Genomic DNA, 13,803 nt, shown 5'->3' with positions numbered 1-13,803 from the left:
GTAACTATGCTACAGAGTGTCACCACCTCGGCCTGCTCTTCCAAGGAAATTGCATACCTCTGGAATGAACATCCCAGTGGTAATAGTATGAGATTGCCTTGAGTGCCTGTAACGGCCTGGTGCACATTTCTCCGGTCCAACTCCCTTTGAAGATAGCTTGGAAGCCTCCCTTCCCGACCACTGCCAGCACTTTAACACCAATGATTATAACAGAGCAGGTTTGAATTTGGCAGTGATAGCCTCTCTGCTCACTGAGTAAGATCAGGGAGAAGAGATGGGGGCTGTTTATTTCAGTTTTGGACGGGGTAAATACGCAGTGTGGCAGATTCACACAATTGACCATAATGACAATGAATTAGGCCTGGACGAAGAAAGTTAGACCGACGGAAAAAACCAGCTGTTGAACGTTAAATGATCCAAAATGTCTTTTCTTTCTTTTCTCGCCTGTGAAATCATCCTCTGCTTTTGTTTGTGCTCGGGATTGTTGCAATATGGTGCGATGTGCTCCGTTCCAAACACTTGCAGGCCCGCTAAATGACCGACAGATGCTCTGTCTGACCAGCCCAGCTCATCGGTTCAGCTGCACTGACCTATAATGGCGTCTGCTTCATTCGCCAAAGTCTCAGAGATTTGATCAAACGTAATGAACAGATGAGTTACGCCCCTAGCGCTGTTCGCAAGCCAAGAGCAGGCCGCCATTTTGCCCAGATGATATTAGGAGGTTTTGGCAGTGTACCTCAGAATTGGTTTCTGTAGCTGTTGATTTTGCACAATTTGACAACAATGAGTGATTTTATTGCGGTCTGGTGCACTTGTACTTGTGGACACATGCACAATATTACACTTACATTTGTTATGAAGCCTGACAGTAGCTGGAATCTCCAGGCAGTACCTCGCAAAGAATCAAATAAAGTCCTTACTCAACTGGAAATGTCAAAGTATATGAAAATGAAAGCTGTGTTTTTGACTCATGACTCAGAGCACATGCCAGTTGCTCTGGGAGATCTACTGGGGACAGGTGAATCTACTGAACATATCTACTGGGGACAGGTGGATCTACTGAACATTGGGAAACTATAATTCAGCATTAACACTCGTGATATTTGTGAATTGGCATCGCTTCACTTATGATTAAATGGAAATCTGAATATAAATGTTGCAGGGTATCAATCTGAAAAATAAATCTAGAAAGGCTGGAAAAAAGGCATTTTCTTCTTAATTGCCTTGCAGTTGAATGCAATTTACATATTAAAGACGAGACGGTACTAATCTCTGTCTCATCGTTATCATGTTTTGGCTTATTATTCAAGACCCCAAACGTACGCAGACACCTCAAATACGAAAGCTGTGGTCCTCGTCGCATTTGTGACACGTCTGTTCTCATTAGACGACACGATAGTCTGTGTCATGGGCGAGGGGTGCGTTCAACAAACTCGCCATTGAAGGGAGGGGAAGTGACATGCGTGAAGAAGAAAAAAACATGTTTTGGCAGTCATTTGAATTTCTAAAGAATGAATGAAAGTGGAATAGCTCTCGAACGCTCATTAATGCAGCGGTAATTAAAACTCGACTACTTCACATACATATGCACAATGGCCGGAGCCCCCACAAGGGTTGATGTGAATGTGTTGAGTGAAACGGGGGCCAATAAGGAGAGTGCTCTAAAGGCTAAAGGAGAGAAAATGGCACATGCAAGAGAGGTGGATTGTATACAGAGGCTGAGAAGGCAGAGGAGAGCAAACGAGCACAGAGAGAGAAGGAGACGGTGCAAAAAAGGTGACCGAGGGAGGCAGTCATCAAAATGCTAATGTTGTATGGGATATTTACCGCAGAGTGTTAATGCAGTTTAAAAGGCGCTCTTTGTCCTACGGCCCACCCAGGCCTTGTTGGCCACTAATAAATCAGACATTAAAAGCTGATGTGACCTGAATAGTACTTCATACATTGCTAATCAGGCTCCATCACCAGTGTGCGGAGCCACACAATGGTTGAAATATTGATGAAGAGACCACTTAATAAAAGTGAATAAAAGATCAACCCAGAAGAGACTCTAAATATGTGCGGGATACCTCAATGAGAGACACTTGTGGCGTTGTGAAGTGATTACTCTTGTCGTATTTAGATTATTTACAGTGAGCTTCTTAGTTAGTTCGAGATGTACTCAGACCTGTAAACGGGGCCTAAAACAGCTACTTTCCTACTACTGTATGATCACGATCGCTGTCACTTTCATAACCACGTCCACGTTCAGTATCAATTCAGGATGGGATATGCATATGTCACGACTTGATAGATGCGATGCATGATACGAGGTTCACGGTTCAGTAGAACCAAATAAAAAGTTCAATGACAAGCTGTGAGGCAACAGTGTTAACCACTGAGCCGCACGGTGGCTCAGTGGTTAACACTGTTGCCTCACAGCAAGAAGGCCCCGGGTTCGAACCCCGGTCCGTCCCAGGTCCTTTCTGTGTGGAGTTTGCATGTTCTCCCTGTGTTCGTGTGGGTTTTCTCCGGGTGCTCCGGTTTCCTCCCACCATCAAAAAAAGAAAGACATGTACAGTATGTTAGGGTTAATACTCCTGTCAGTGCCCCTGACCAAGGTACTGGCAAAATAACTGGAGTTGGTCCCCGGGCGCTGCACAGTGGCTGCCCACTGCTCCTAGTTCTAGGAAGGTTCCTAGTAGAGGATGGGTCAAATGCAGAGGATGAATTTCCCCAAGGGGATAAATAAAGGATAACTTAACTAACTGTGCAGAATTATGATTATGATGCCACAAATCTTTCTAGCAATGCCATTAGCTTCCTATAATGTAAAAAAATAAATAAAATAATAATAATAGAAAAAGTGTCATTAGAAAGTGCAAATAATATAATTTGGATGGAGAGTGAGACAGAGCTAATATCACAATTAATTTCTTTGCCCGACTATTGCCACATTTTTATCTTCGTGTTTATGCTCGCATCTACGACCGTCCTTACCTGTGTGGCGGAGGCCACGCCCTTTTCTACAGCATAATCACAGTCACACACAGCGCACTGTTCCCGTTGGCATCCCGCCCTCTAAGGAATAGGTAACTCCGGTGCTGGGGCACCTCTTCATTGCATTCGAGCACATAAGCACTTCAAGTGGGGTTACTTTAAGACCAAACGACACGAGGACATCGGCGTGTTTGGCGTGCAGAAACTGCAGCTCTATTGAATATCGTCTTGTTTGATACAACGTTCACAATCTCCAGTACAACTTGTTCTGTTTTCTCTAACCGGCTCCTTTTCTCTCTCTCTCTCTGTCTCTTTTCTTTTACAGAACATGGTTTTATCATCTGGAATGTGATACGCCGGATTTGTAAGGAGCTTCTACGAAAACCCAAGAGGCACACTCAGTCTTACCCCAAGGTATGGCTCAAATCGATTTATTTTATTGACGGTATTTTTTCATTGGTGATGCCCGGAGGTTTTGAGTTTGCTGTCCCATCCGACATCACAAAGCAGGCAGAAAACGTCTGATGGCATCTCATGAATATGCAACAGTCTCAGCCAATTGGGCTTGTTGTTTGCGTGCAATAGGATGTTTATGAAAATGAATCACCATAGGTGCTCATCTTCATATGCAAATTGCCGGGACATCACTGGTAAAGTTAATTTCTGCCGCCAGCGACACGGAGGGTTTTTTGGTCGGGAACCACGCGTATCCGTCCACCAAGCATTGTTTGGATTTCATTCCCTGATGCAAATTATGTTTTCGGTCTAATCATGCAAACGCGCAGCTTGCTTCTATTTCTCTTTGCCTCGAGTCTCTTGCCCACTGAAACCTTCACCCACCCGACTCTGTCTCCTCCCCCCACCCCCCCCCCCCCCTCCTCTGTCTGTTTGTCGTTTGTTCTCTTTTACAACCCCGTGTTTGCTCTCTTCTTGTACTTCTCCTTTTCCTCAGTCACCAAACAGCTCTGCCCATATTGAATGGAGTCGTAGCCTCGGTGCATCCAGCACTGAGCCTGGATTCAATTCAATTAGGGAGATTGTTTGCCCTCCAGAGTTTACCGGTGGGCTCCGAGGTGGATGATGGGTTTGCCTGCTGATGTCGACCCCCCCCACCCCCCCACCCCTCTCTCACTCACTCACTCACTCACACACACACACACACACACACACACACACACACACACACACACATACAAACACACACAAACATACACACACAATGCTACCTCCACCCACCCTGGTTCCCCTCCCGCACGAATCAAACGCATCCTTCCACTCTCCTCTTTTCTTCTCAACTTCCTTGGGGCAGCTAGTGCAAAATGTTTTTTTTTGCTCCTCCCATCCCTTGTTTACATTGCTATTCACCCCTTTGGATGTTTTTATTCTATTTTATTACGTTTTATTCAGAGAGATCACGGCTGACATACTGGCTCACCTGGAGGATGTATTATCTCACTCATTTATTTTATATTGTTTTTATAAGACCACATGTGCTCATTTTGCTGTATGGCAGATTTATAGGAGGTGACGGAATGGGGCTGTCATGGGATGTGGATTTGGAAGCGTATTTGGAACTCCCTGCAGGAACAGCAGACACATTCCACCATAATCCCATGTTTAGGAAGGTCCCGTTGAATGAAAATGAATTAATTTGCCACTTGGCCAATCACGTCTTAGCATAATGCAGTATAAAAGAAAGGACAAGAGAAGTTGCTGACTTGAGAGTAACGCTCAGGTTATAGTTGCAAGGTGAACATAGAATAAGTGCTTGTCATTGGAATCACATTGAGAGCAGTGGGTGGTAGTTATGCGCACGGCTGGCTGGTGTTTTTTTTTTAGATATGATAAACCTGGCGCACGCATAATGGCGTCCATCCCCATCCCATGTGGGGGAGAACATTTCAGTGACTTGTCCTGCAACCCGCTGCTTTGCCCCCGACGTCACGACCACGCGCCACTGCGACCACGCGCCGCTGCGACCCAGGCGTGTGTCTCAGACGTCACACGATGTCACGTGAAATAATAGACGTAGATCACTCTCACGATAAATATCTTAATGGATGGAGTTCAGACCTTCATTCTGCCTGATGCGTGATCACTTTAAATTAGGTCCAATTTAGGCCAGGGAGATGTGTTTTTACGGAAGGCCGAGGCAAATATCGGGCTTGACTCACAAGCGCAGGATTGCGTCATGATTCGATTTCTGGAGTGATTTCTTCTCAAATGGAATCCGAGGCTTGTGTTGTGGCAAGCCGTAGACGTTAAATCTATTATTTTGAACTTCTAGAACTTCTAGAGGCCTGCTCACCTACCTCAGCCTCTTTCAGCCTGGCCAGAGAGTGAGAGCCTTTGCTTTACACCCTGGCAGAATGCTTTGCATAGCCAACATGGTTGCCCATAGCATCAGCAGTTCAAGGTCTGTTTGACCACAATGGCCTGTGATGACATTGGCCCCGGCCGAGTTTTGGTTCTGTTATCTTAAAGCTCTACCCTGTGTTTTCACAGTCGGACTCTCTCCGCCTGCACTCCTCATAACGATGCAAAACAAAGTCATTTGAATGGAGAGGGAGAGAGAGAGAGAAAACCCTTTTGGCCGATGTCAGCAGTGTTGGTGAATTTGAATTGCGTCCAGAGGTAGTTCACTTTGCAGGTCTTTGTTGTTGTGTGGGCTTTCCTGTTACTTGGGCAACTCTGGTCAGCAGCAAAGCAGCCGCTCTGCAGGGATATCAGGCCACGCATAAACAGCCTCTAAAACGACCGCATTACCCAACAGGCACATGTTGCTTGATGGATCACAAATGTGTTTGACTCTCTTGACACTCTCGACCAGCTGACATACATTTGCTCAGACATGTCTGACTCTGCGCTCATCTTTGGCCCGGCAGTGGGACAGTTCCTCGCCGAGGTGTAAGAATACTCCTGCAGCCCAAGCCAGCAGGAAAAATGCCACCTCGTCTGTCTCCTCATTTCAACTCTCAAACTGTTTGAGTTTGTAGGCTGAATTAGATGCAAAAATAGGATTGATTCTAATTCATGTGCTGGTGATTGTGTGACAATGAAAGTCATTTTGTTTGTGAAATGATCTAAATATTGTGGATTTTATTCTCAAGCAAAGTTTGCTCATTTTATTTTTTATTTTTTTTCCTTTTTTCTTTCTCGGTTCTTCTCCCCAATTGCACTTGGCCAATTACCCCTGCTGTCCCGGTCGTTGCTCCGCCCACTCTGCTGATCTGGGGAGAGTTGTAGACTAGCACATGCTTCCTCCGATACATGTGCAGTCGCCAGCCGCTTCTTTTCACCTGACAGCGAGGAGTTTCACCGGCAGGACGTAGTGAGGATCGCGCTATTCTCCCCAGTCCCCCTCCCCCAGAACAGGCACCCCCAACCGACCAGAGAAGGCACTGGTGCAGCAACCAGGACTCATAGTCCACCTGTTCCCACCCACAGACACGGCCAATTGTGTCTGTCGGAACGTCTGACAAAGCCGGAAGTACCGCTGACTGGGAATTGAACCTGGGTCTCTCCTGCGGTGGTAGGCGAGTGGTTTTACCTCTACGCTACCCAGACACCCTGCACGTATTAATTGATGTGTTGCTATTATCATTACTGGTTCACAAACGTTTTAAAGTCCTGTACCTGCAGAAGGTACTACAAATTTCTTCTGTTTTTGGCATACCCCAATGTAACTGCGAGTAGCCCTGAGGGTACACATACCCCACTTTAGGAATGAGTGATTTAGGCCAAGTGGACATGACCGCCCCCTGTTTGAGTCAGTGGTTGTCAGGTTGTTTTGCTTGTACAGTATTGGTACCTGTCCGTCTTGCTCTCTCTCTCTCTCTCTCTCTCTCTCTCTCTCTCTCTCTCTCTCTCTCTCTCTCTCTCTGGATGCTGGTCATACTTGGTCAGTATGCTTGGTCAGTAGTATATGTGTTTGTTTATTATGTAGTTCTGTGTGCGTACATGCTTATTTGCATGCATGTAAGTATGTGCGTATCCATACTCCCTCGCTGTACTCCTCTCTGCCTACTGTGGTGTTGGCAGCTCCACCCCTGTTTTCTCGTCTTCGCTGCCCCGCCACCATCGTTCTCTTGGTTTGCATTATCTTGATATAAGCAGATTTTTCCCCCTCCGTGATTTCTGCATCCATGCATTTTGAAATCTCTCTACAATTTGCGCGTCTCGCTATCTGAGGAATATTAATATACCTCACAGTACTGGACATTTAGCTCAGCTACAGTTAACGCACATGTTAGAATGATCCTGTTTGTTCGAGAATATGAGAATAAACTTGTGGATTTGGCGTTTTCCATCTCTCTCTCTCTCTCTCTCACACACACACACACACACACACACACACACACACACAATCACACACACACAAACACATAGTGTCCGTCACAACCCGTCTCCTCAATCCCCACAAGGCCGTGCATGTGAGCGTTGCACCTGGCTTGACTGGTTGACACCGGAGTCCCCTCCCCGCCGACGGTGGCTCCTCCCGAGTATGACGGAGAGACTGGGCAGTGTGGATGAAGGTGTAGCACGAGAGGGGGGCTGACTGGGAGGTTTGGCATAAGAGTCTTGTCATGAGGCCGCCTGCCCTCCTGATAGCCGTCCTGACAGTTGCTATCTTCATAACACAACACCCTGACCGGAGAGCGATGCACAGTGACAGTGATCTCTCTCTCTCTCTCTCTCTCTCTCTCTCTCTCTCTCTCCCCCCCAGTCATCTTCTGCCATTCCTTCCACTCACCACTCCCCTGGCTCCAAGCATTTATTCTTATGTAAACGAACAAGACGATCTGTTGATGCCGATTAGATTCGAGTGTCAGTTGTACCGCCGGGGCCGCCCCTGATATCATCTGATATGACAGGCCCTATGACGGGCCCTAATTCACAAGACTGATGTTATTTGAGCCCCTAAGCATGGGTTAAATACAGTCAATGGATGCTAAAGGGTGCTCACTGTCAGTATGCAGAATATATGCACCAAGATGAAAATGATGGCCGATACCGATATTAACACTGCTGTTGTGGGCGATAACGGATATTTACCGATGTCGATGATCTGATCTGTATTAAAATAATGAAAAACACATGTAAACACTGGATTTGAAAAAGTTATGTCCTTCCTTTATTTCCAAAACATTTGGAAAAGCCCATAAATCGTACAGTAGCATTGTTTCCTCTCAATATGAAGATTTTGGCCGATACCGATAACCGTCATGAACATTGCTGTTATTTTTCTCATTGGACCGATACGATATATTAAAATATGACTAACATCCGTCGATACCGATATGATTGCCGATATATCGTGCATCCTTATATGGGACGTTTGCAGTCACATTCCAACGCGTCCGCTCAAAGAGGCTCCGATACGGCCTCGTTCCCCCCTCTTTGGTTTCTGTAGCACCGATTCTCCCTTGAACTTCCATCGCACCCTGTCCAGAGCTTCACGCCCCGCAAGGTGGGCAGCTCCAATCAGCCCCCGTTTGATGTGCGGAGGCGAAGGTCTTTACCGAGGAGCCAAGTTCTTCTAGGACATTAAGGGGAGAGCAGAGGGAGGAGAGGAAGAGATTATACGGACGGTCTTTTTATAGAGGATCACTCCATCTTGTCCTTTTTAGCTCACTCATTAGTTCTTGCTTTCCCCCACGGGGGCGATCCTCTCTCTCTCTCTCTCGCCACGACCGAGGCGACTTCCGTCAGTTTGGCGAGGAGCCTGTCTGGCGCCTGTCTGGCGATCAGTTAACCAAATATGATTCCTCCCTCAGCCTCTCCATCAACATTATCACAGTCACAGTCAGAGGGCTTTGTGTGGTCAGAGCTGCTGTCCTTCTGGCAGGTATTGGAAAAGATTGGCCCAGGAGAGGACGGGAGAGAGAGACAGATGATTGCACACACCTTTCCATGGTTGGCAGCAGAGGCGGTGGAGACCCTGACATGCCTCCTCTCTTCTCTATTTTTCCTTCTTCTGCACCTCCCTCCCTTTGGCGAGCACCTGTGAAATCAGAAGTCCCCCGGTGCCCGTCAAAAAATAACCAGCCCTCCGCAACCGGGCTGTCAGGGGAGTCCGCCGCCTGACAGCCAGCGCACTGTACACGCTGAGGTAATCTGAAGTTGTCAGAATGTGAAGGGTCCTGTGCTATGACTGAGAGGCCGCTTTGCGTTTGCATGTCCAAATCCAGACGTGTGTGTGTGTGTGTGTGTGTGTGTGTGTGTGTGTGTGTGTGTGTGTGTGTGTGTGTGTGTGTGCGTGTGTGTGTGTGTGTGTGTGTGTGGCTGCAGCGTTGGCGTGCTGATGGTCTCTCCATCACCAGTCATCCTTATATACTTCCTACTCCTGCGTATTTTGGCAGCAAGGTGGTTGGTTAACTGTTAGCACATTGACTGACATACCCTAATTTAGTCCACATTAGGGCCATGGACCCCCCAAGTTTTTTGTCTTTCTTTTTTTAAATGATTATTTTTTCTAATTCCCCCCCCCATTTTCTCCCCAATTGTACTTGGTCAATTTCCCCCCCTGCTGCCCCGGTCGCTGCTCCACCCTCTGCCGATCTGGGGAGAGCCGTAGACTAGCACCATGCTTCCTCCGACATATGCGCAGTTGCCAGCCGCTTCTTTTCACCCGACAGCGGGGAGCTTCACCGGCAGGATGTAGCAGGTGGGAGGATCACGCTATTCCCACCAGTTCCCTTCCGCCCCGAACAGATGCCCCGACCGACCAGAGGAGGTGCTAGTACAGATTTTGTCTTTCAAAACCCAAATCTGAGACAATATTAGTATTGTTAGATAGGATTTTGTCGAGAACAACATGGCTATCTGCATTGTCCTGTTAGAGAACAGTGAAACTATGATCAAAACAGTCATTCTGCTACATTGTGTAGCCTGTACCCTGGTGGTCTCCGCACTGTACCCTGGTGGTCCCCGCACTGTACCCTGGTGGTCCCCGCACCCCACGTTGAGAACCTCTGGTTTAGCAGAGGAAAATCGAGACACAGATATGCAGCGTGTTTTCACTGCCAGATCTCTTAACGATCAGGGCTCATTTTGAAGAACAATAAATGGCGCCTCTCCCATATTCCCAAGTGGTTTAGAACTTCTGATTCGCATTAAAATCCATTTGGCCGGCGTATAAAATATATAAAAATAATCCAAAAACAAATTATCGATTTGCATCTGGCTGTCTGGAAGGGAACAGAACGCTTGCCTCTTGTCATCCCGGCAGTCTGCATATGAGAATCCCAAGGGTGCCATCATACGCGTCTGTCCTTTTAACGCTGCCTCTAAACCGCGGGACAGGGCCGCGCAATCTGTCTCAGCCTCCCTCGAATTTTATTTACAGCCCCGGCCTCGCAATAAAGCCCAGAATTTATGACTTACTTTTTAATTAGAAATAATGTCTTGTAGAGTTGAAGTGATGGATGGTTTAATCAATATATAGACCGCGGCTGGGCCGATGATGAACGTCACTATTGACAGCTCGCAGAGGAGCCTAACTTAACACTTTGTCTTTCAAAGAAATATGTAGTGTTTTGTTAACGGAGGGGAACTGTAGCACTCTCCCTTTCTGTGTCTTCTCTCCCCATTGCTCTCATTTTGACTGTATCTTGAGACAATCTGTCAACGCTTTTCCAACAGAGTGTGTTTTCTCCAGATCGAATCAACTTCCCCCGGCACGCTGTATTTAGACAATTACTGTATTTTACCTCAGTGGAAACCCCATTGTGTTGTGTACTAGCACATTTGTTTGAGTTTAAATAAAATAAGTGCTGGAGGTGGGTCCGTGTGAATGGAAACTGACAAGCAAATTACTCTCAAATGGGGAGAGAATATTTTTTGCTTTCGTTTCGCGGGTTGTTCAGAGAAAAGGGAGACCAGGAAGGATTTTTGAGGATAAATTGAATAGGACTTTGCTCATTCTGATCCATGTCCTGGCATTGTGGATAATTAAATAGATGGGGATGGAATTATACCGCTTGACAGTTTTTGTCAATTTGGTCAGTTATGGTTTATTTTCACACAGGGCTGTTGTACAGAAGTCAATCAGCTCTTCATGTAGGCCAAACAGTGACTTTTTAACATTAGCTATTTCACCCAATTCACCCATTTTGTGTCTAACAGGCAGGAAGTAATACAGGTGCACGCAAGACACTAATTAGGAACACCTAAATGAATTGGAAGTTTGAAACCCTAATTAGTTTCTTGCTTGCACGTGTGTTACTCCCTGCCTTTTAGACACACAATTGGTTAATTGGGTGGGAAGTGAAATAGGCGGACTGCCAACAGTCTTGTAGGTGACAGACTGTGCACGAGGACAATCATGTCAGTAAGCAAAGCCACCTTTAAACGAGCTTCCCATATTGTTGCGTGCTCCTCCGAGAGGTCAGATCTGAAGGTTGTGATAGGTTTAGGACTTTACAGAGGTGCAGGGCTGTTGCCGGGCAGATTTTTCAGCATTTCTGCTCAAGTTTTGACGCTATAAATATTTGCTTGTAACCCCTACAAGCAAAGTTTGACAGAGAACATTAGAAAATGGGGACGAAAACCAGGATAACAAATCGATGTTCGACACGCGGTTTGAAAAAGCCACCTTTGAGATGGCGACGATAAATGGCGTTATTCAGAAGCCCCACGTTAATTGATGAGCCGTTTGATACTTCTGGACGTTGAGAAACTTAACGGCTGGAGACAAATTAAAACGAGGCAGCCGAGCGCTTCTTCTTCTCTCCTTTCCTCGCTGTCTTAAACCCATTGTTGGGTCAATTTAATGAGGATTTACTAATCCAATGGATGGATATGGCAAATAGTAGAGGCATTGTTTGCCAACCAACCATGATGCTCACATGATACTAGCATGCGGACCACCTACCTAAAACAAAACGGTAATGGATGGGATAATCTTATCCTCACACACACGCGCGCACACACACACACACATACACACACACACACACACACACACACACACACACACACATACATTTGCGCATACACACACACACACGCACCTACCAACATACTATCTCCTGTGTCCCAAGGCCAACCACAATACGGTCCTTTCTCATTGATTAGTGTTGCATTCACTGCCCCGGGGCAGGTAGAGGCCTTCATAATGACTTTATGCCTTGTTTTCATGCTCTCTAGAATAACCATGAATACCACGGAGGCCGTGCTATGAGTCCCTCTAGTCAATGGTTAACTGTTCTGCGGCGATTCAAAGCATCCGGGCCCTGTCGCAACTGACCGCACTCCCTGTAGATCTTGACCTGGCTAAGTTTCCTTCGCCCCCCCCCCTCTCCACCTCTCCACCTCTCCGTCCCCCCCAGTTCCACTCTTCTCTCTCCCTGCTCTCTCTTTTGCCAGCTTGTCTCCGCTTATCTGCCTCCCTTTGTGCAACATAAGCTTGTAGATAAGCAGTATATTGGGGCCGGGTTACTCATGTCTGTCTTGTTCATTCATCAGAATCTCTCTTAATTCCCCTCTGAAGCCTATTTCCCAGGGCTGCAGGTGGCCCGTGTTGCAACACGGAGGGCGCGTCCCGATCGCTCCAAAGCAAACACAGACATTCAGTCACCGCCGCTCCTTTTGTGTTCGTGGCGGGTGTCGGTAATACCCCCCCCCAATACATGTGTGTGCACCTCGTGTACACATGACTAATCTGAGAGACGATGTTGAACATGCCGCAGCTGAGGTCTAGATTAGCCGTGAAGTCCTCCTCCATGGAGTCATTCTTTGTTTGTTGTTTCTGCGTCCTTTCTCTCTCCCGGGCAGACAGACAGGTGGCATGCGCAGGGTAAACAGAATCCGAGCAGGATCCTGAAAACGCCGGGTTATCCGGGGGAGGGCCGCGGTCTCCAGGTGTTTCCAGTCGTTCCCTGTGTTTGGAGACGCGTGGCCTCCAGCGGGGTTTAAGCCGGCTTTCGCAGAGCGTGGCCCAGTTCTTATAGGCCTACATGATGCGTGGTACGGGAACGATTTGAGCGGAGGGTTCAATGGGGACGTGCAGTTACGACCCGGGAGTGAGGGTAATGCCCTGAGACTGGGACTGGTCCTGCTCACTGAATGCCCTGAGACTCGGACCGGTCCTGTTCACTGGGCAGGGTCACTGACGTCCTGCAGTCCACCACGTTCCTGCCACTTAATTAGGAATTGGAACACGGCACGACCCTCAGGATGTTCTCCACGGTTAGAATAATGAACACCTGGAAATGGAGAGGAGCGAACGAGAACGGGAACAATATGTTTGGCCAGCACATGAGTCATCCCAATACGACTTTTGAACTCCTGTGGCCTTTATAATTAAAGATGTAACTTTTATTTTTACCTTAATATAACAGCTCTTAAATCATATTGATGGGATACTGACTTCTAATAGGGAGAATGACGCCCCTATCATTCCCACTCTGCGCCCTGAACGCCTGTTTCCTGCACGCTATTACTTTGAGGGGCCGTCCCGGAGCGTGTCAAGTTGCCCGGAACTTATAACTCCATTTCCTGATGCAGCTCCTTCAGATTAAAAGTTTTCCCCTGGCAAACTAATGGGATGCTTTTATTGTGAAGTACGTATAGGAAGTGAAACATGTTCATCGCTTGATTAGCAGGGCGATGAGCCACTTCTTTCACTAAAACAAGTCGAGACAACAACATTTGGGGATATTTGGAGCCCCCCCCCCCCCAACGAATCAGTTATAAACACTGCAGAAAGGTAAGCAAAGCAGAGAGTACACGCAGAAACAGTAAACTAAAGCTGATATGATATCTAAAAGTACAAACAGGAAGTGTAGCATTTATTAGCATCTGTAACTCTGGGGGTGCAGT

The sequence above is a fragment of the Poromitra crassiceps genome, assembly GCF_964638095.1.
Source record: "Poromitra crassiceps genome assembly, chromosome: 7".
NCBI lineage: Eukaryota > Metazoa > Chordata > Actinopteri > Beryciformes > Melamphaidae > Poromitra > Poromitra crassiceps.
This window is presented reverse-complemented; position numbering follows the sequence as displayed.